Source organism: Alligator sinensis, unplaced genomic scaffold (genome assembly GCF_000455745.1).
Source record: "Alligator sinensis unplaced genomic scaffold, ASM45574v1 scaffold937_1, whole genome shotgun sequence".
In the NCBI taxonomy this organism is placed as follows: Eukaryota; Metazoa; Chordata; order Crocodylia; family Alligatoridae; genus Alligator; species Alligator sinensis.
In genome coordinates this window covers 739854-761480 of record NW_005842257.1, presented here as the reverse complement: position 1 = coordinate 761480, position 21627 = coordinate 739854, and the positions used below count along the sequence as shown (strand labels likewise).

General features: G+C 43.4%; 1 long non-coding RNA gene across 1 annotated transcript in view; it reads left to right on the top strand.

The window, feature by feature from the left end:
- Positions 1-21320, top strand: part of LOC112550930 — a 25328-nt gene extending 4008 nt beyond the window's left edge. The window contains exon 3 of the long non-coding RNA XR_003095015.1: positions 21177-21320. This is a non-coding gene — a long non-coding RNA (uncharacterized LOC112550930). The remainder of the gene's footprint in view (positions 1-21176) is intronic.
- Positions 21321-21627: the final 307 nt, after the last annotated feature.

Below are 21627 nucleotides of genomic sequence, written 5' to 3'. Positions count from 1 at the left end.
CAGGAGCGGTATATTTTTAATGCAAAAGATCAATGCTGGCTGGGATGAAGGGTTTTTTTTTTTTTTGCTTAATCTACATTTAGGTTTAAAAGCCAGTATTTTTCTCATGTTCTCCTTTTCTCCCAGGCTGTCCAATCATATCTTAAGATTCATGGAATAGGTGCCAAATGTGGACTCATTTTTACAAATGCCCCTCTAAAGCCCATAAATTAGACACATCTCTTATTAATCGCAGACCTCATATGTCGTCTTGCCAGAAGGATTCCTATGTACTTGGGAATCTGAAGTTGAAGCATAATAAACCCTTCAACTATTTTTTTATGAATTAGGAATTACTGGGGCTATAACTTTTAAGAGAGAACTGAAGTTCAAACTGATGTCCTCAATTATTTAAGATTATTATATAAAGTGTAGTGCCAGTAATTATTGTAAAATTAGAGATGAGACTAAAAAAATATCTAGGTGGTGTCTGTGGAAGATGCATAGTTAATATTGTGCTGTTCTAAATATCTTCAGGGCGATCATCTCAAGATTCATTTCATAAAACCGATAGCTTTTTTTCAAATTTTTTAAATGGAAAATATTCCATCACCTGCTTTTCTAGTGAGACCTCGTTAAATTTAGATATAGTGTACCACCTTTTGGGATATGGATGTACTAGTCGATTTTATTTCAAGAACAGAGAGTTCTGCAAATGTCCTTTAAGATTTATCTGCCCTAGATATTGTGTTAGCTTTTGATTGGCTTCTAGACTTCCTGAATTAAAGATGGCTCAGACCGATAAACCTGGCCGGCACAAACACTTGGAGATTATGAGATTCTATTAGACATCGAAGCAAAATACAAATAAATTCAAGCTGACCACTTTGCTTCTTGTTTACAGACCTCTGCATCAAACACTTCGCCAAGCCCTGCCGCACATAACTTTGTTTCAGAAAGAACAATTTATTCCTGAGAAAATTGTTGTAGCCCTTTTGGTTCTGTTACTAGTATGAAATCCAGTCTGAGAGCAGATGAAGTTTCAACCACTCTTCGCTCTGGTGATGTAGTTTATCAGCAGTTTGGAACAATATTGCACCATTTTAGAAACCCAGTTCAGTCTTTTTATGACAATGAGGCATCAACTGTGCATCAAGGTGTTTTGCTATTCTGTGACTTATTTTGCTATTTTACCCTTTGATTGGCTATTGCACTCTCTTCTTCTTGCTTTTACACTCCCAAACAAAAGAAAATCCTTTGGAAATTCCTGAAACAGCACCCAATCCATAGGTAAAAGCAGGACCAAACCCTTTGCTATTGCCAATGGGAACTGCTCTATTGACTGCACTCAGCAGTGCCATTGATTTAAATGGGACCGTGCCAATTTACATCAGCTGAGGGTCTCTACCCTAGAAGGCAAATCTCAAAAACCTACCACTCAGATATTACCCAAGTGGGTGGTGGCGTATTTGAGTTTGCAGTGTTTGGGTCACATTGCAACATGAAAGCATCTCCCCCTCCCCAAATTCTTTGTGTTTTAATTACCCTGGTGATCTTCACATTCTTCTGTTCTCTCTCTCTCTCTTTTTCTTGAGTGTGTTTCTATAAAACTGACTGTTTTTCTAGAAAAAGAGATCATGGGGGAGAGGTGGATGATGCCAAATCGCAATTGAGCTGCCGTTTATCATTGCCATGTACTGCACCTTAAAGGCGATGCCAAGTTGCTTCTCATCAATAGGGGAAGGGATGTTTTCATAGAAATCATTGAGATTAAGGGCTGGATGGGACCTCAAAAGATCATTGAGTCCAACCGCCCTGCTCTGGGCAGGAATACTGCCAAAATCAAATGATCCTAGCAAGGTGTCTGTCCAGTCTCCTCTTGAAGACTTCCAAGGTCGGGGACCGAACCACCTCCTGGGGAAGTCTAGTCCAGATCCTGGTCACCCTTACCGTAAAGACGTTGTTCCTTGCATCCAAGCTGAAACCATCCTCTAACAATTTATGGCCATTGCTCCTTGCCCTCCCCTGCGGCACCCTAGCGAACAGTTTTTCTCCCAGCTCCTGATATTCACCCTTACATACTTATAGACGGCCACCACGTCCCCCCTCAGTCTTCTCTTCCTCAGGCTGAGCAGTCCCAGATCCGTTAGTCTTTCCTCATAAGGTTTGTCCTCCAGGCCCTGAATTGCTCTTGTGGCCCTTCTCTGGACCCTTGCAAGATTCTCCACATCTTTTGTGAAGTGCGTCTCTCAGAGCTGGATGCAGTCCTCCACGATGAAAAAGTGATTGCAGTTAAATTGGTATTCATTACCCTGTGGCATAAGTTGTGCAGCATTATTTCCATGTACTTCCCTCCACTGCATTTTATCTTTTATTGGAATTAACTTTCTATCACCAACAGCTTCCTCAATGATTAGCCCAGCTTGGACAGAACTAGTATCTCTTTCTTCTTAAAATGGAATTATTATGGATGTTTTTTCAGCATGTTTTGATATCAAGAGACCCTGCTGGATTAATTTTTTTTCTAGATTATGAACCTCCCAGGAATCAGGAGTTTAGTGTTGTGTGTTCTCCGGGGAACATAGCCATATGTTGGCTTTTTAATATTCTGCAGTGTGGGTGCCCGGTGGTGTCTCTCCGCACCAATGCATGGTGGCCAAAAAGGAAGGAATGTGAGCAATACACAATTAAACTGATGAGCTTGATTAGTGCAATGAAGCCCAGAGCTACTTAAAGAGGCTGGGTGGAGTTCTGATATCAGATTTATGTCAATGATACTCCCAGGTGTGTGGGTCTCTCAGTTCAAGGAAAAGACTGTAAAAGGAAAAGAAAGATTATAAGGAAGGAAACTGGTACAAGACTCAACTATGTAATTGCCCTCAGATATACTGTATATGTGATTGCTTCATTGTGTGGCCTTTGGCATAAAGGCAGCGAATCAGGTCCCTACCTGGCTATTACTCAAAGATGCTCCTGTCCAATGAAACAATTGAGGCTCCAGCTGTGTTGCCTTTGGCTATCTGCTTCCCTTACTGGATCCACTGAATTCAGTCAGATTCAATTAGAAAAGGGAAATGCAGCTATGCACGCCGCCAAGCTGACAGGTTGGGACCTTAAATTTGATCCAAGGGATTTGGGAAGGATTGTTCAAAGAGTGCAAAGGCTTTAGGAACCAGGTACCTAGGGGGATTTGTGCACCTAAATTTCTGAGATATAGTCATTCCAAACCAGATATGATCTGATGAAGAAAGTCTTCCAGGAACTAAATAACATTTAGAAGTCACCCCTTTTTCATAACGGACCTCATCTGGCTTGTAATAGGAATCACGCTTGGTTAGTAGACCACTGTAGTTGTTACACTTTTATCGTACATCTTTATCATGTAAGCTTCAGAGGACAGTAATTCAGTTTAATAGAAGGCCCTCCTTCTGTTTCAACCAACAAGGGAAGTGATTAAATGTAATAGAAGCCATGGTTTCTGAACAAATTTATGTGGTGTTTATTTTATTTTTTTTAATCTACCTCTAACTCATGGAAAAATGATGGATAGATGTAAAACAAAAAGAACAAGCATCCTTACTTTTGTGATCCTCGAACCAAACTGTGCTTTGTTCCATCTCGTGGTTCTGCAGCTGCAGTTAACTAATAAACCCTATTCCCAGACCTGCACTAACAGCGTTTGATGGGGCTGGTACACAAACAAAGATGTCTTGGCAGAATAAGGTGTTGTACGAGTGGTTCAAGAAAAACGGCCTTGTCAGTTTTAGCTCCGTTGGAACAAGGGGGAGGGAGTTTCGTGTTTGCCATATGGGAGAACAAACAAGCAAAAAAAAAAAAATCAGGAGCGAAATTGGACTGGCTTTTTTTCCTGGTTTGTACGCCAGCCTGGCAAGCAATGCAGTGTAATATATTAAAACGTGGGCACAGGGAAGAGGAGGTGTGATGGTGCCCTTTGAAAGGTCATCACTCTTGGTGCATTGACCAAAGGGAAGGGATCCATTCCAGCATTCCCATGGCTAAGGACTCTTACAGGATGTAAAAGGATCTGGATTGGGTTTCTTACTCCATCCCATTGCTCTGGTACAACTTCCTGTGTAATGAGAAGCAAAATGCTTCTCAGAGGGCATGTCTACCCAAGACATTTACTGCAGAACTGCTTAATTAGCTCCACAGCAAACTTCTCAGTGTCTACACATACAGCCCAATTAGGCCTCAAGAAACTAATAAGCTCCACAGCAGGTTAGTACTTGTGAGTAGAAGTGCTACCGTGCTGCAGAGTTTCTTCATGCACACCAACGCACGTGTAGACACTGATTGGGCTGGCTGGGGCACAAGGGTGCTTCAGTGCTGGGGGTGTCTGCCACCTAGCCCCACACTGGAGTACCCTCATGCCCCAGCCAGCCCCTCCACAGCACATGATGCAAGGTCGGACCAACCCCAGACTGCCAAGCTGACCCCCTGAGCACCCTGCGAGCTGGGTCTGCTCCAACCTTGCTCAACATACTGTGTTCCCAGGTGCATGTTCAAACAACACACCCAGGAGCAATAAACTCCAGCACAATATGTATCAGGGTTTATTGCTGCATGCTAATAGCACATATAGATGTGCCCGGAGAAAACTAGCTGCATTAAAATAAGTAGTGCAATATTTTCCAGGCCTGCCAGTACAGATGTTATCTAATATTAATGCGTTTACTATTATATTTATTTCTAAAACACCCAAAGTGTGTGATGAGAACCACTTTTGCCTCAAAGAGCACATAAAATAAAGACAAAGCCAGTAAAGGCCAGTCTACACAGGGTGTGTCTACATGTGCATTTACTGCACAGTAACTTTCTGCGCAGTAAGTGGGTTTTTGGCCAGCGTCTACACATGCAACCGTTACAACACAGTAACACTGTCTCAAGTCAGTCCACACACAGTGCTACTGCGCAATAAGGCATCTACACGTGTGTTCCTGTGCAGTAACTAATTGGGCATAAATTTGATACCTGCATGATGCAGGCATCAAATTTATGCCCAAGTTGGCGTAAGTCGCCATATTTACTGCACAGTAATGGCATGCACATGTAGATGCGCCTGTATTGCAGAGTAATTTTTGGTTACTGCGCAGTAAATGTGCACATGTAGCGGCACCCACAGAGATTTTGGACTGGTGTTGGTTAGTGGACCACATGCTAAACCAGGGTAAATCCACTTAACTCCTCGACTTCAAAGGAGATACTCCAACTTCCATCCCCTGTTTGTAAACAGCTGGAGGAGATAGGTAATCCAGAGGAATACACACACAGACTATATTGCGTATAGCCAGTCACTTGCTGATAACTTTCTAAAATTGCTCTCCAGCATTAATTGAAATCATAAATCCCAATCACATTCAAAGCATAACTACTGTATGCTATTGGCTCACTTCAGTTCTTAATCATAGTCTTCTGGGGAATTTTCTTGCTGCTTTTTCCTTCCCCCAGGAGCAGCCATATTTATTATTGCAGTTCAAATACCTGGAGATATTTCAGTTGAAAAGCCATATAACATCTCTCTAAGCATGTCAATACGTGTTCAGCTTAATATGAATGTCTGTGCCGTTCCCACCGGAGAAAAGTAAAAAACATCAAGGAAATATATTTAACTTGTTTCTGCACAGATGCCTGCAGATATCTTGCATCTACAGAATATTTAAATTCTGTTTTGTTAAGACAGGATACTTATATTATACAGTGGAACAGCCAGGAGGTTATAGTCTCCACTAGACAATTTGCCAGACAAGAAAGATGGCTTAGTAGCAATGTTGACAGCTTTATTCTTGTGGATTTGGCAGAAAAATAGGCAAAAAGATTGCAGAGGCGGTAGGATAGAATACAACATGAAAGTTCAGAAAAATATTAACTGGTTGTAAAATGAGTGGGTGGATGCACTAAAAGAGCTGGCATTTCAGTTATATAACAACACTTATTACAGCATTTTTATGGCCAAATTATGCTCTTTTTCTGCAGTGTATCTTTGTGTCTGCTGCCTGGTTCCAAGGGTGAGGTACAAAATGTTTATTTGGCAGGAGAGAAGGGCCAGAGGCATATATCATTTTTAGCTGAATCATTCCATTGATCCCAGAGAAGAATCCCTTGACGATTTTACTCCTTCTCTAATATATTAGGCATTGTGCTTTTACAGGTCTGCTTTTATTGTCTAGCCCAACCACTTGCAATGCAGGCTGCTAGTATCATATGCATGCTGATTTGGTCTGGCAAGAAAAGAACTGCTTTAAAGTCATGTATTGGGGCCATTGTCCTTTTAACTAGAAAATGAGACAAGACTATGGGGTGCAGTCCTTTCATGATCCTTAATTGAGAAGCCACAGGGGGTGCTGTGGAGTCTCAAAGATCCATTTGCTTTCCCATAGCCTAAATATACCGGGACAAATTCAGATGTGAATCTAAGGGTATGTAGTAACCATTGCAATAGATGTCAATCAAAGCCCCTCATTATGCAAGCAGCAGTAATACAGGCTGTGGTGCAACTCAGCACAGTCACCTAGACTCAGTGCTGCTAAATTGAGACTTCTAATTTAGGGAATTTTCATAGTTTCATAGTGTTTAGGGTTGGAAGGGACCTACACAGATCATCAGGTCCGACCCTCTGCCCCTGGCATTCGTTCATCAGGTCTGACCCCCTGCCCCGGGCATTTTCATGCATTATATCACAGTGGTACCGTAGACTGTAGCTGAGACGAGTCCCGTTGTGTGCTAGCGGTGGCAAATACATCGTGGCAGACTATCCCCACCTCAAAGAGCAATGGGTAGAGAAAAGCATTGTTATCCTTCCATTACAGATGGGCAATTAAGAGATTAAATGATGTGCCGATAGCCACACAGGGAAACCAAGGCAGAGCTGGGTACTGAATGCACATCTGAATCCCAGTCTATCAGGCCTCTGTTTTCTTTTTTCCAACAATATAGAGGCTTTCAGAAGTGGCGACATATGGCGACTGTAAAGATTTTTTTTGGAAGCTCTACAGATAGTTCTATACAGACAAAACAGATTGATGGCGTCAAGTTGGTGTATTTTTCATGCCAAGTTGTCAGGAGGCAGGAAAAGTAACTGAAAGGAGAGTATGAGATGGTTTAAATATAAGGAAAGACCTGATTTATCTTACACTCTCCTGTTATGTGCTCTCGCTCGCACGCCCCACTGTCAGTCCCCCAGCGTGTGAGTTGTGCCACGCTGGTCACTCAAAGTCAAAGGCAGAGTTGATAGATAAATTATATGTTATTTAGGGAGTGTGAGGTTGTACTGTCCTGCTCAGCAAAGTTACAGCTCTGGGGAATTGGTGGAAGAGGAGCATGCAAGAGCCTCTGGGTACGTCTACCCTGTTAGGTAGGGTCATCCTCATGGCTACCATCAGGCATGACTTGGGCAGGTTGAGGGCAACCCTTGAGGTCAACCCTGGGTAGCAGCGTGGATGCATCCTTAGTCAGTGTAACATCCATGGGATGGGAGAGCTGGGTGTAAATTATACCTGTGCAGAGTTATTCCCTCCAGCCGTGAACATGGCCGAGTCTGCCTCTCCCCTCTTCCAACATATTACTCAGGGCTGCCCCTCCGAGCCAACACACAAACATCACAGGTGCTCTTCATGTCTCTGTTAAGTACAAAGCTGCTTTCCAAGTAAGAGATGCTGCTTACATACATTTCTTTAAATAAGAAAACCCCAGTTCGTTACAGCTATTCAGAAGTTTGTGTATCAGCGTTCGCGGCTTCCTGTGGTATAACCCACGCACTGAACACATGGGTGAAGGATGATGATGGCAAAGGATTTAATCACCTCCTTCCACACCCTTCTCAACCCGGTCGCTGTAAAAAGCTGCTCTCCTGACACCGCCTAGATGTTCTTCTCAGCTACCCTGTGTTTTTCTAATTCAAGGCTTCAAACCTTATATGGGAGTTTAGTAAATATACTACAGTAGAAGAAGGCAGGAGATAAGAAATAATGGATGAGCTAAAGGATCAGTGACCAGACATGGGAAGAAACAAGATAACAGCTACCAGGGGAGAGAAAGATCTCAAGGAACAAACCAGAGGACCGGAGACAAGCTATAGTTAGAGCAGCCAGTGCTCGATGCAGAGAGAGACTGAAGAATAGCTAAAGGATTGGCCGTATCATCAGAAGAGGAGTCAGAAATGATTCCCTGCCACTTGCCAACTGCACTCGAGTGGCTACAGGGTGAATAGGCCTCAGAGACCTGCGTCCAAGACTGACCAGTAGCACTGGTCCCTCAGATGTGGGCCGAATGGTCAGTGCACGTTACAGGCAAAGCAGACTGGATAATGCATTGGATTTTCTCCTGCACAAAAGTTGACTTCTTGTCAAGAAGCCAGAAGTCAAAACATGTTTTTTGTTTTCCTGTTTTCTGACACACACATCGACACTTCCCAAGGAAAGCAGTCCCTTCCTGGAAAAGAAGTATTGAGGAGAATATTATAGTGGAAGAAAACCTTCCATAGTGTGCCGCGACGCACAGCTACGAAGGAGAGACCAGCACATGGAAGTGCTTTTCCTGCTGCCCGTATCTCTGTTTAGTGTCATTGCAGAAAACCATGACCTGCTTTTTGATGACCATTTGCTTTGTCATCTGGACCCAAGGTACTGTCAAGTAAATTTGAACTGTCTCCTATGTATACTATAGCATTATTTATCGTGGCTGAAAGACTTTTCATCGCATAGGCATTTTATAACACATTTTTACAGGTATACCAGGTGTGATTTGGTTTGCAAAAGCTTCATATAAGATGTCTATAGAATTTTATTACACTGACATTTAATGAGTCATTGTTACTGGGACAGGACGTACGTCAGGAAAGCAGCAATTTGGACGATCGTGTGCAAAACTGCGATGCCTGGCTACTCTGGTCCCAGCACACAGAAGATGAGAGGGTTTGAGCTGCTGCAGGAGATGCAAGCTGACCTTGGCATCAGACATTTTAACAAAGCCTCTGTTCAAATTCCTCCAAAGGAAGCCCTAAAAAAGCACTACAGAAAGTCAGCCATGTTTAGGCATTCACTTTATTCTGCTCTATTCTGTCCTACACACTCGGTATCATTTTCAGAGGTGTCCCAGGTCAGCTGCTGTAGAACCAACACAAACCCTTTGGGAAAATACTCTACAGGATTCACGACAAAGGAAGTGCTACTGAAGTGATTCACAGTTGTCTACAAACTTTCCAAGGGACGCTGGGACAATTTGCTCATTTAGTTCTATAAAAGAAATTATTTTAGTTTAAAGGCTCCTCTTTTCCTTTGGGTTCCTTCCAGAGATGAACTTCCTCCTAGGTGCCCCCAGAGAGGTCAACCAGTGCATGAAGAAGGTGCCTCCACCCATAGTTTTCATCCAAAATAACCACAGTTAAAGAATGCTACAGCTGGAAAGTCAAGCTCTCAAGAGGTCGGAAATGCAAGAAAGAAAGGTTGCTACCGCAATTTTAATTTGTCCCTCTCAAGTGTGCTTTATGAGATACTCATTAATTATAAAATCACATGCTGTATTTTCCACTGGATTTCCACCTCATTTAGTCTCACCAGATTTGATAGTCAATATTTATTCTAAACTTTTCATTCACTGTAGGCTCCCAGTGTGTTATTTAGCATGTCCTTTTCAGAAGCTGCTGAATTCACATCTGTGTTAATTTGCTCACAGGTTTTTCTGTGCTGCTTTCATCACAGGAACCGTTCTCTACAAGCATTAATGTTGGGAGGTCAGCTGACATTATTGGGATACTGAGGCACGTATATGGAAGTGATCAAAGCAATCTTGCGTGATCCCTTTGAGAAGCCTAAGGCCTGATATTTTGGACAGCTTTAAAGGCGAGTGAAGCTGTCAGTGCTCAGCACTTTTGCTAAACAGACTTCAGGTCTTAGGTGAGTACCCAGAAAAGGAGGAATGGGCTGTAACCATCTCTGAACTCCAAACTATCTGATGTGTCCAACATCACATAGGCACTCTGGCAGGAGCAGGGGTAGAGTCCAGTTCTCCAGGGCAGTGTTCAACCCTCTTCACCAAGAGTCCATCCTTTCCCTTCCTGCCAAATACCCCTCTATAATGCAACACGCCTCTTCCCAATTCCTGCCAAATACCCCTCTATAATGCAACACGCCCCTTCCAAATTCCTGCCAGATACCCCTCTATAATGCAACACGCCCCTTCCCAATTCCTGCCAGATACCCCTCTATAATGCAACACGCCCCTTCCAAATTTGCAAAAAACGAGGCAGAGGCTTTCTAGACAACAGCTTCTTTTCCTGCAAAACCTTCCGTTTCTTTTCTGTGGCACTACAACATTGTGAAAGGTTGGGTATTTTTTTGGTCAGACCTTAATTGACCTTCCTTATTGATAGTCCTGCACTTTTATGTACTTCCCTTTCAGTGATGATGGGAATGCAGCCTTGAGTTGTGCTTGGGGTACCGTATTTTCTCACAAACAGCATGCCCCAGGATATAATACACACCTTGTTTTTGAAAGGCAGAATGAAGGAAAAAAGATATTTTCCTGTAGTAAGTAACAGAGTAGCAGTAGCAAAGGAGCCAAGTCTGCTTTTATCATTCTGCTCCCTGTGAATTGCTGCAGATTTTTCAGTTTCACTCATAAGCAGCAATACCTGCTCTTACCATATTCCTTGCAAATAATGCACACTCCAATTTCCAGCAGCTGGTTTTACATGAGTTGTATATGAGAAAATAGGGTATCTTTAGGTCTGACCACTTTTCTCCTACTTTCTAGAGCAACTGAATCTGCTTGTCAGCTCCGGTGGCTGGTTAGTCATTGGTGTCTTTGAGTGCCACGGGAATGGGACAGGTTATGCGGGGAAGAGCGCAGGCGAGGATCCTGAAAAATGGAAAGCAAACCTGCAAAAGGCACAGCTGAGCAGTGTGTTTCCTATACTGTGCCATTCATACAAAGACAGGCTCTTTGAAAGATCAAGGCATTTTCACATTGTTGGCTCTTTGTAGACAAAAGGGATACTCTTTTTGTGATGTCTGGAAGAGGGCTAACGTTGAGTTACCCTGCTGCTCATGATCTCAGCCTTGCAACACAGAATAACATTATTGCTCCAGTGACCTCTAAGCTGTCTTTAGGTTATTGATCGGCTAATAGGGAAAATTGATTTTTAACAGACTCGCAGGTTCTAAGACCCGTGCACAGTTGTCACTTCTGGTAACTGTATTTTTAGTCAGTCAATCCATCCTGGCTGCTGTGAAAGGTGAGGATGTGTCAAATGGTCTGGCAGGAGCACAGACACTGGAGACACTGTCCTTGCCAACCCATAGATACAAAGTGATTTAATATTATGTTGTGCCAATTGCACGTACGCTGCTCTAGGCAGCAAGCAGTTGGCAATAAATAGGAGCAATGGCTAAAAGTAGCAAAGGATGCATTTAGGGAGAATATCAGGAAGATGGCTGGGAGGTCCAGATGCTCTTCCCCATGTCTGGCTTCTCTGCTAGGCCCAGAAAGAAAATGGCTGGGGTCTTGCAGTTATACCTGTTGCAATCTGCTTTGTACATTAGTCCCTACATGCGACAAAGGCAGGATTTTTGTCCTTATGTTCTCTTCTTTCCTCTTCCAAGTCTGTGCGCCTAGGAGCCCAGCCCTGCAAACAGTGATATATAATACTACATGTTAGTCATGCGAGCATTTACTTCAGTCGAGCTATTCATCTGAGTTCAAGTTGCTTATTGGTACGTTAGGTTTTGCTAGCCTGCTTGGTGCCTTACTCAATTAAGCTGAGTTTATTGACTCATGTGACCCTGTCTCAGCCAATAGATTTACAATCAATTTTGATTTTACAATCAAAATGCCAGATCCTATGATGCTGTCTCATCTTATGGAGCTGTACTTTGCAATCAGGTTGTGTTGTATGTTAATGTACCACTGAAAGAAGGCAGGAAGGTTTGGGTTGAGCTCAGTAGTAAGGTGGTAGTTCCTCGAACTGAGCTATGGTGCAGATGTGGTGAGGCCAAAATTTATAAATGTACTTGTATGAAAGATGCAGACAAGGTTCTTTGGTTGAATCTAATATCAGACCAACTTAAATAGTTGGAAAACAATTTAAAGATGTATAGAAGTGACTCCTGATTTGGGGTGCCTGCCCCCTGACCCTTTCAATGCATCTGAAATAGGCACCCAAGAAACTGCTGGACCCTTTTGCTAATCTCAACCAAAGCACCAGTATGTTTTATTATAACTACAGAGCTTTCATATCCACAAATCCGCTATGAGATTGTTTCCCTTATGGGTCTACCTGAGTCGCATTTCACTGAACGAGAAGCACAAGAGCAGACTGAGCAAAGGCAGTCTGATGCAGTGCAGCCGGGTGCCACAGATGAAAAGCAGCAGAGGAAAACATGTGAAATGGATGAAAATCCTTCAGCGGGCTGACGGGGATGCTCGGCACACATGCTGTTGGGAAAGAGGGAACGCTTGATTCTGAGTTCACAATAGCAAAACTGCAGGGTGCCGCGGCATATGATCCACAGATAGGGTCGTGCCCTCTTTCATTTCTCTATAGACGCATGCTGAAACTTTCATTCTGGTGTCCTTCTCCCATTCCTTCTTCCTTGCTGTCCAGAATCCTAATTTACCCATTTTTTTTTTTTATAGCTCCTCATCTGTAATCAGGGCTGAATTAATGCATTGGCAAACTAGGCACACGCCTAAGGCCATGAGCTGCAAGGGGTCCTTCCGTCCACGATGGTGGCACGAATTTCCCCATCCACCTCCCATCCCTTCCCTTCCCTTCCCTTTCTAGCAGCAGCTCCAAGCCCTGCTCCCCGCAAGTGGCAGTGCCAGGGTGGGGAGGGCAGTCTCGACCAGCCGGGCTAGGGCCCACTGAAGGGCTAATCTGGGCCTGTCTGTAATGTGTGAAGTTCTAAGAGTAACAGAAAGAAAACAAATTAGCAAATATCTATTAAGTATTTTCTGGGCTGTGGAGCATATCTAAGCCCATAATGCATAAGCTAGGGGTCTTCCACTGAAAATCAGGAATCAAGGAACCGACAAACACAATAAAGCACCTACGGAAACCTTGCTACGACTTTAACAATATATTTCTTTTCTTACTTTCAGCCATTCTGGTTGTCAGTCTATAAATTAGGCAACTTGCTGTGACCTTATACTGAATGCTGCTACAAATCAAGTTTGGATTGTGTTTGATTGTTCCAGCTGATTGCAGCCCATGCTGAGCAAACCCCTATACATTTTGCTAATATGCTAGAAATGATGTAAAAAAAACCCACCTAATTTATGCAAGGGGAAGAAAGCACAATATGACCTCTGAAGTTTGACATAAAGCTACCTGGACCTTGTTCCAGGAATAATCCCATTGATTACAGTGGGCCGACAGTCTACTACTGCTACTCAGCCTACCGCTGACGGACAGAATCTGGCTCTCCTTGACACAAGCAAATCTGAACCTTACCCCAAGCAGACCATCATGTAGCTAGACCCTGACTACAATAACTGGAGAAACAACCATCCCGATCCAAAATGGGCCCTTTTAACTCGTTATCTACATTTCTTTCTTTCATTTTGCTGATGTTTATTGGTATTTTAAGCGCTTTACATCTGTGCTAAAGTGTTGCCCCCTGTCAGAAGCAATCAGACATGTAATAGATTGTAGGCAACTTAGCTGAGGCTAGATAAGCTCGTTTTTCAAGTCTGCAAAAGGCATCAAAAGCCCGCTTTTAAAGGACAAGCTGTTTACACGCTGTTTTAGTTTGTTCTCAATAATTTATTATCCATTAATGTCTTTTTTCAATCTTGCTTATTCTCAGTGGAGGCAGTCAAGTTTTATCGTAGGGCATGTTTAGCGTAAGGGTGGGGAGAAAAGAAATGTTAATGGCTTATCCATTAAGGCCTAGAATTTCACAGACCGGGATTTTCACAGACTTTTTTTTTTTCTTCTGCTAGGTTGTAGGTCCTTCAGTTAGGCGTGCTGAAAATAATCAAAGGTGAAAATTACAGATTTTTAGAACATTTTTAGAACACTGAAGATTTTAGACAAATCCAGTAACCCAAACTCTCCTTTTTAAGTTGCATTAAACTGCGCGTGGAACTTTTTGAACGGCAAACTTAATTGATAAATGTTAAAATGGCTGCTTGGATTGGAGCTGCCTGGGGAGATGTGGTATGCTATAACTACTTCCAGGTAGTAGAAGTATCCGTGTTTACTCTATGGTGATATAACGTGGAGTTTATTTTGGAAGAGTTTATGAACTCGCCCGATATGGGTGAATTAATGAACTGGATGGTCTGATTTGCAGCTGGATCCATGTACCCAGGGCCCTGTATCACAAAACCAGTCTGCGCATGACATCCTGATGTGCAGTTCATTCACCCCATTATTATTCTTTATCTTACAATAGTGCGAAGAGGCCCCAACCAAATTTACAGCCTCATTATATGCAGTGCAATACTGTTCTTTCCCAACAGTCCCATTCAGAGCAAGCCTTGGAGGTGCAGTACTTACTTCCGAGTGTATCGGCTCAAGGCATGGGACCAAACACACATTGCGATGTCTAACTTGGCTTCCCTGACAGTTAAATAGGCCCACATAAGTTAAGAAATTCCTTGTTTGTGATACCTGCTTTGTTATTCCCTTAGCCACCATATTTTGCGTGCTACTTATTAATAATTAGGCAAGCGTCGTGCTGCAGTGGGTTATGGATCGTCCTTGTACCTCCCGGATATAGCACACAGTCATTTTCAAGAACTTTTGTTTACGGCTCAGTTGTTAGTGTGAAGTCTGGGGCCTTTAATTCTTCGTTTTATAGGCCAGTTTTAAGAGTTCACACACAAAAGAGATACATCTTTGTTAGATCCACTCTTGAGTTTAGGTGCCATGATTTTAAATCTCTAGCTTTTTATTATCTGTATGTTCCCCATGACTCTTGGTGTTCCTACAGGGAGATGGCGAGACGAGCCGAAACATCCAGGCAGTGCCCCTTCTGGCTTCCTTTCTGTTGTCTCCTTATACCTTTATACCTTTGGCATTTAGATCAAGCCAGTTTATGCATCTTGCAGCCCCAAAATCCCTTATGGAAAAATTTCAATTCTGCTCATTTATAGTTCATATTGATACAATCGTGCTCTCCCCTTTTCTCCCAGGACTCGCAAAGCCCTTGCCATTGCTCCGGCAGCATCTGTGTTAGTAACCCTCTCCACCCACATCTGGTGAGGATGATCAGAAGGTTTATACATAATGCAAGAGTAGGTGTTGCATTTGGGATGTGGATTTCAAGGCTGTGTTTGTACAATCAAAGATCCACAGGTGCACATGAAGGATTGAAGAGAGAAGCCACTGGGGAATCGAGTGAGCAGATGTGTGGGTTATCATTTTAGAGAGCCTTTTAGGAAGTTTTAATAAGCTGAAATTAAAGCTGTACTGCCTATCAATTCTGTACCAGCTTACTATACCTGCCAGGTCATGTAGGAACAAAGTCACAATAAAAATACCTCCCAGTAAATCCCACTTTCAGGTAGCCCTGCAGAGAGGTTTGTAATCTGGGATACGTTGGTGCTGCAGCAGTAGGTTTTAAGTTGGAGTCATGATGCTCTGTTACCCCACCACATTAATTAAACGGGTAATACAGAACAGCTTCATTTAAACCCCATGTATATTTTTTCAGCCAAAATAAGCACCAAAGCCTATGGCATTGCTTTCTGCTCGCCAGCATGCAGGTTGGGCCTAAGAGTACTCTTTAAAGTACATACCGCTGACTTCAAGGGAATGCAACATTTCGTCAAAATATATTTATGTATTCAGGGCCAAATTCTTTGTTGGTGAAAGTGGGTGAAACATGAGGAGAACAATGGAGCCAGGTCCATTTATACTAGAATTGAATTTTGCTGACAGTAGAGAGTACTGCATGGCGAAGGGAAAAGGGAAGGGTATTATTTCCTCTCTCCCTCTCAATCCTTCCAGCCCTTTTTGCGGGGGGAAGACATGAAACCCATGTCAACAGCAAACAGCAGTGGTCACAAAACCGAAAAGCCCTCCTTTCGCTATGCCTCAAACCCCGTTTCCCCTGATGGACTTCCATGTTCCTACACAGGCGCGCCAAAGCCTCAGACTTCCACAACGGCCCATCCAGAGAAACCGGCTGTTTCTTATGTCTGAAACAGCCCGAAGCTGTTGCTATTTCAAACCAAAGCAGGTACATTCGATAATCCCAGGCATGGCACTTATGAGAGTGAGGCCTGCAAAAGTTATAATCACCATTTCCATTTTTATATAGTACAAAATAAAAATGAAAGTTGCATGCAATGTACTCATAGCCCCTTTTCTGATGGTAACCAACTTCCATTCAGACTGTATTCCCCTAGTGCACATGGACCATCGTGGGGTATTGGAGGAATATTTGGGGTGAAAAGGTGCTGAGTATGTTGTGTACAACTTTCGTTTTTATTTTGTACCGTATAAAAAACAGAAATGGGGATTATAACTTCTGCAGGCCTCCCATGACTCAGTCCACACAGGTCCCAATCCTGCGACTGGGCCTTGCAGACAGAGCCATACACGTGTGCAAGGCTTTCTTGATTTCTGTTAGACTCTGCACAGGCTTATGGGGAAGCCATTACAGATCAGATGGTAGAATCAGGGCCTTAATAGCTTCATAATTAAATAAATCCCAGCTGTGTGTCAGCTTTGGCTAAATCTCCTTATCCCCTTACTGAATCTTTACCATCAGCTGCAGCATGTGTGCACAGCCACCCCTCCTCATACCTAACGTGCAATCTGCCTAGCAAGAGATTTCCTGTAATATTTTCACATAGCAGACAAATAGCTTTTCACAAGGCTCGATTGTTGTAGTCTGGGGCCTGAATTCCTTCCACCCCAATGCAAGTCCCTGCACTTAACTGGAGTTACTTCCGATTTGCCATGCTGCTAGTGAAACTTGCCATAGCTGGGGGATTTTTTTTTCCAAGCCATGCACAACCCACAAGCTTGTAATAATAAAAATGAATGTAGCCAAACAACCTCTAGAGGGCTCTTGAAGCTTACTTTGGCAATTAGCAACCACCTGAAATAAGTTTGGCTCTTGTTCTTTAAAGTGGATCTAATATGGTTGAGTTCCTTTATAATGGACGAGAGAAAAGGTAAGACTGACTTGCATACCTTCTGAAAGATGTCTTGGCAGATCAACACAAAAATATTTTACCAGACAGGGAGTCCCGTTCAGCTTCCCTTGCTTGTTTTGTAGGAGTTGCGCTGGCAGTTCTGGCTTGGACCCATTTTCTAGTAGGTCCTACATACTTAACATGAAGGTGCTTGTAACAGGTGAGGCGCCCAAGGTTGTCGTGATGCCGTCTAGTGGCTGTCTCAGTCCTGTCTGGCTCTTGCCCCTGCCTCCCAGGGTCCCTGCACTGGTTCCTTGCATGTCTCATTTTAAGATTTGATGAGGGGAGACTGCGGTGGTCTTTCTCGGTCTCTCAGCCCTCATTCTCTTAGGTCCTACTTGCCTTGAGGGCTAAAATTCATGACCTCCCTCCACCCCTATAGTCACAGCCATGCCTCGCAGATGTTTCTCCATACACTGTTCTGTCCTTTGTAGACCCCTCAGCCCTCTTGGCTTTAGCCTCCCTTTCCCCTGCCTGCAGACCTCTAGCCCTAGCCCACTGATTTGGGCCCGGCCCCCGTCGGGTCTCTGGGACAGCCCTTAGCCCTCTGGCCCTTACCCCAGACTGGGCTGCTCTAGTCTAGCTGAGGATCAGATGCTGTAGACTAGCCCTCTAGTCCTTGACCCTGCCTAAAGCTAAGCTCCCTACCAGGCACTCCTCCATGATCTTCAGACTTCCCCTGTATCCACAACCCAGTCCTCTGGTATACAGCTTAAATTACAACATAAATACCAGACACTCTTCCCAATTAAAAGTCTCCCTAGCTCATGGGTTGTTGCCTTACTCAGGCCATCAGCTTCCCTTCGTTCCCCCTGGGCGGCTTCGGGGAACAGCTCAGGTGCCTGCTACTCGCCCTGCTGCAGGCATCTCTCTCAGGAGCTCCTCACCCCACCTCAGAGACTGTCTGCTCTGCCCCAGGTCCTGGGTTTATATGCAGGGAAGCCATGCCCCCTTTTGGTCACATGCCTTCCCTGGCTCCACACAGGGTTTTCCCTGTCAATCAAGGGCCAGCCTGGCCCTCCACACAGCCAGCTGAGCCTGCTGCATCCTCTTAAAAGGGCACAGTTCCCTCCCCTCCCCTTCCCTTCCTCCCAAGTAACAGGGTACGGGTGCCCTGCTACAGTGTGTAAATTATTACCCCTAAGCACATATCCTGGTCACAGCTTATGAGGAAAAAACACAGGTGTTTCTTTTCCTTTCAGAAAGAATCGTGTGTTTAGTTTCAATACCTGAATAATGCATTGGAAGGTGCTGCCCTTAATTTCATCTGCAGTGAAATGACAACTAAACATTCAAAAAGCATCGGATTTACCTTGTGAAATCCCATTGCTCGCTTCTGATTATGGAAGCAGAGCTCTTTTTCACACTACAGAGAGCTTTGGGGGTTTATTCTTGATTCTCAAAGAACAAAAAAAGCCAAAGTAAGAAAAGGGAAGGGAAAAAAAAAAAAAAAAGAAAAAAAGGGGGGGGGGGGGGGGGCGGGACAAAAAACTAACCCAGATTCTTACCTCTCAGGTTGCTCTTCTCATTTTAAAGAAACCTAATGAATTATTTTTTGTTTGAATGATTATTGCACTGGTTCTAGACTGTGTAGTTCTTGTAATTAAAGAGGAACTGGCAATTAAGAGGGAAAAGGCAGTCAGCACTGTAATCTCTGGCAGGCAGAGGCATCGAGGCAGCTGCCAGTGCTACTGCCTGCTCCCCAGTCAAGGACCCAGATGCCTCTAATAATATTTCCCACAGCTCAGCATCTGGGTCTTTTAATGATGAACCAAGCTCTGTGCAACTTGGGGATTTGCTTCACTGCTGGAAGAGAGACAAGGAGAAAGAAATGGGGTTGATTTACCGGTAATGATTTCTTCAGTTAAAAAGTCCATTGTTATAGTGTTGTCAAACTTTTCTCATCGGGGAAAAAAAAGACCTCTCCCCACTGCTACAAAAATGGTTAAAAAAATACAAGTGCAAAGCTTTTAAAGTTTACCTGAAAACCTCATTAAAGTATCTCTAAACCGATATGGGTGAGAGGTGCTACCTGCAATGAAAATGTGAATAATTACTTCATGCCTCAAGTGCAGTGAAGTAGTGCAGACTTTTTAACTATCCATTGGGTACAGACCGAAGTAACAATTTTTGCCCGTTCAAGCCACAGAAAGTGGTCTGTAGCTATGACCAAACACAAGAGTAGAACAAATTCCCTCTGCTCCCTTTCCTCCCTCCCAGTCTGAAAACAGGGACAGGCTGGCAGGGGCCATTGCTAGAGGAAACCGGCTGCAGGCTCAAAGCCAGCAGCAGTGAACTTCTGTTTGGTCCGAGGGATCGTTGCAACTCAGAATGTTTCCTGCAAAGCATTGTCCATTACAGCGGCGAGCTGCATTTCTGTGTGCACCCATTGAGGCCTTAGGGCATGTCTGTGTGTTCATTAATGAGCTTTTGCTAACGCACATTAAATTTAGTACCTCCGTTGTAAGTTGCTAGGAAAAGGCACATTAGCCTATTTTAATCTATTTTATTTGTGATGCTTTAATGCGCATTAAAATAGGCTAATGTGCATTAAAGTGCACATGTAGACATCCCCTTAGGGACTAACCATCAGTCAGATGACTGAACATTAATAACGCGTCCTGCAGCTAAGAAGGGTTGAATGCGTTCTTTGTTCCAAAGGCTAATCTCTTTACAGATTGTAAGTGAAAAGAAATGTGTAAAATATTTATGCAGTCTAGTTTCTATCAATGGCCAGTTACAGTAACGGTATGACTCAATGTCTATTTTCAGGAAAAGTTTTCTTTGTACTTCAGACACCACATGCCAATCAGCCCACTAAGCCAGCTTCTCAGCAACTGTTAAATTGGTGTCACTCCAAGATGGGCAAATTTACAGTAGTTGAAGATGGTCTTTTCCACTGCAAACTCACTCTGTCTGACCCAGAGCCAAAGTGGTGAAGTCTATTTCTACAGAAGTGCTGATGAGCGAAGACATCCTTGCAGCACAAAAGCAGCCTGTAGAACCTGGCTCCCAATGCAACAGCTGAGTTGTAGCGCCAATAGTGTCATCACTTCATGCTTTTTGTCTTTCCTTGCTTGAAAATGTCATCTAATTATCTAGAAGAGCCACGAAGAATAGCAGCGAACAAATCTGAACTCTGCAAAGCACAGATTCTGTCAAGGTGAATTCGGGCCGTACTGAAAAAATGGAGATTTCCATTGACATTAATGCAAATTTCTGCTTAAAAAGCAAGAGTGTGAGTGGATTATCAATACAATGGGATGTGCTAGAATATCCCTTTCTGCTTCACATAAAACTGCTGTGCTTCAGTAAGCCTGTATGCGGCTAATTCCTTCCCTTAATTCTTAGGGAAACATGTGGATTTACACTGCAGACATTCATTGAGAAACTCATTTTCTTCCGAATCATATGCAAGGGACCAATTTAGAAACATCCATATCAGGGTTGCTTTCTTTTATGGGCTATAAATAGATACAGCCGGGGAGGGGAAGTGGGGGAATCGTGTAACCACAATGTAATAACACGACCTGCAGATTACAAGTTAATTAAAGTCGAAGCAACCAAGTGCAGTACTTGAGGAATTATTTACCTCTTGGTGTGGGGAGCTGAGATTTTCTGACATTTCTCACTAATGCAAAATAAATTAGCACTGAGAAATCCAGCCTGCTCAAACCAAAGAAACAGCGTGGTCTCTACCCATATTTTTCTTTTCCTAACACCCCTGATGACAAAAAGAAAACTGGAGTGGAAAATGGCAGTAGTCATGTGCTAGCTATCTCTAAAAGGCACTTCCCATGTCATTTTATGGCCAGTGTCAAACTGCAACAGGCTGGCAGGACTGGCCTGAATGCTCCAGCTCCTTAGCAGGTGTTGATCTTGACTCCTAATACTAAGTGCGTCTCACTGGTGCATTGAAGCAGGTAGTTCTTTACTCCGCCTAAATAAAAAAGAGGAGGAGGAATGGCAGCCTGGAGAATATTTGAGTTGAGTTTTTTGTGTTGGACTGTTCTTTTCTGCTTTAATAGGCGCAAATCCCCAGAAGCTGCTGAATTTGGACGTTGTGTAATATGTGGATTATGATTCAGAGCAGGATCAGGATGGCACCTACTCAGACTTTGCAGAAACGATGGGGATAAACTATCACCCAGATGACCCAGATTCCCTTATGGAGGCACCAGCAACCAAGGTAGCGTCTGACTTTGTTTTTTATCTGCAACTTTGGTCCACGCGTCTGCAGACTTCAGAGGCAGGTCCAAGTCTAAGTCGATTGTACTGATTTGCTACAATGTATTGCAAGGTGGGGAAGAAACATTTAATTGATTTTTTTTTCTCTGCAATTTAAATAAGCATCAATGTGAGCAGAGGACATTAAATAGAAAGTACTTTTTAAACTGATTTTTAAAAATGGGAGAGTCTATTTAGACATTTGTAAATTGTTAACAGAAGACACTTTACTGGACTGCAGTTCCTGGTGAT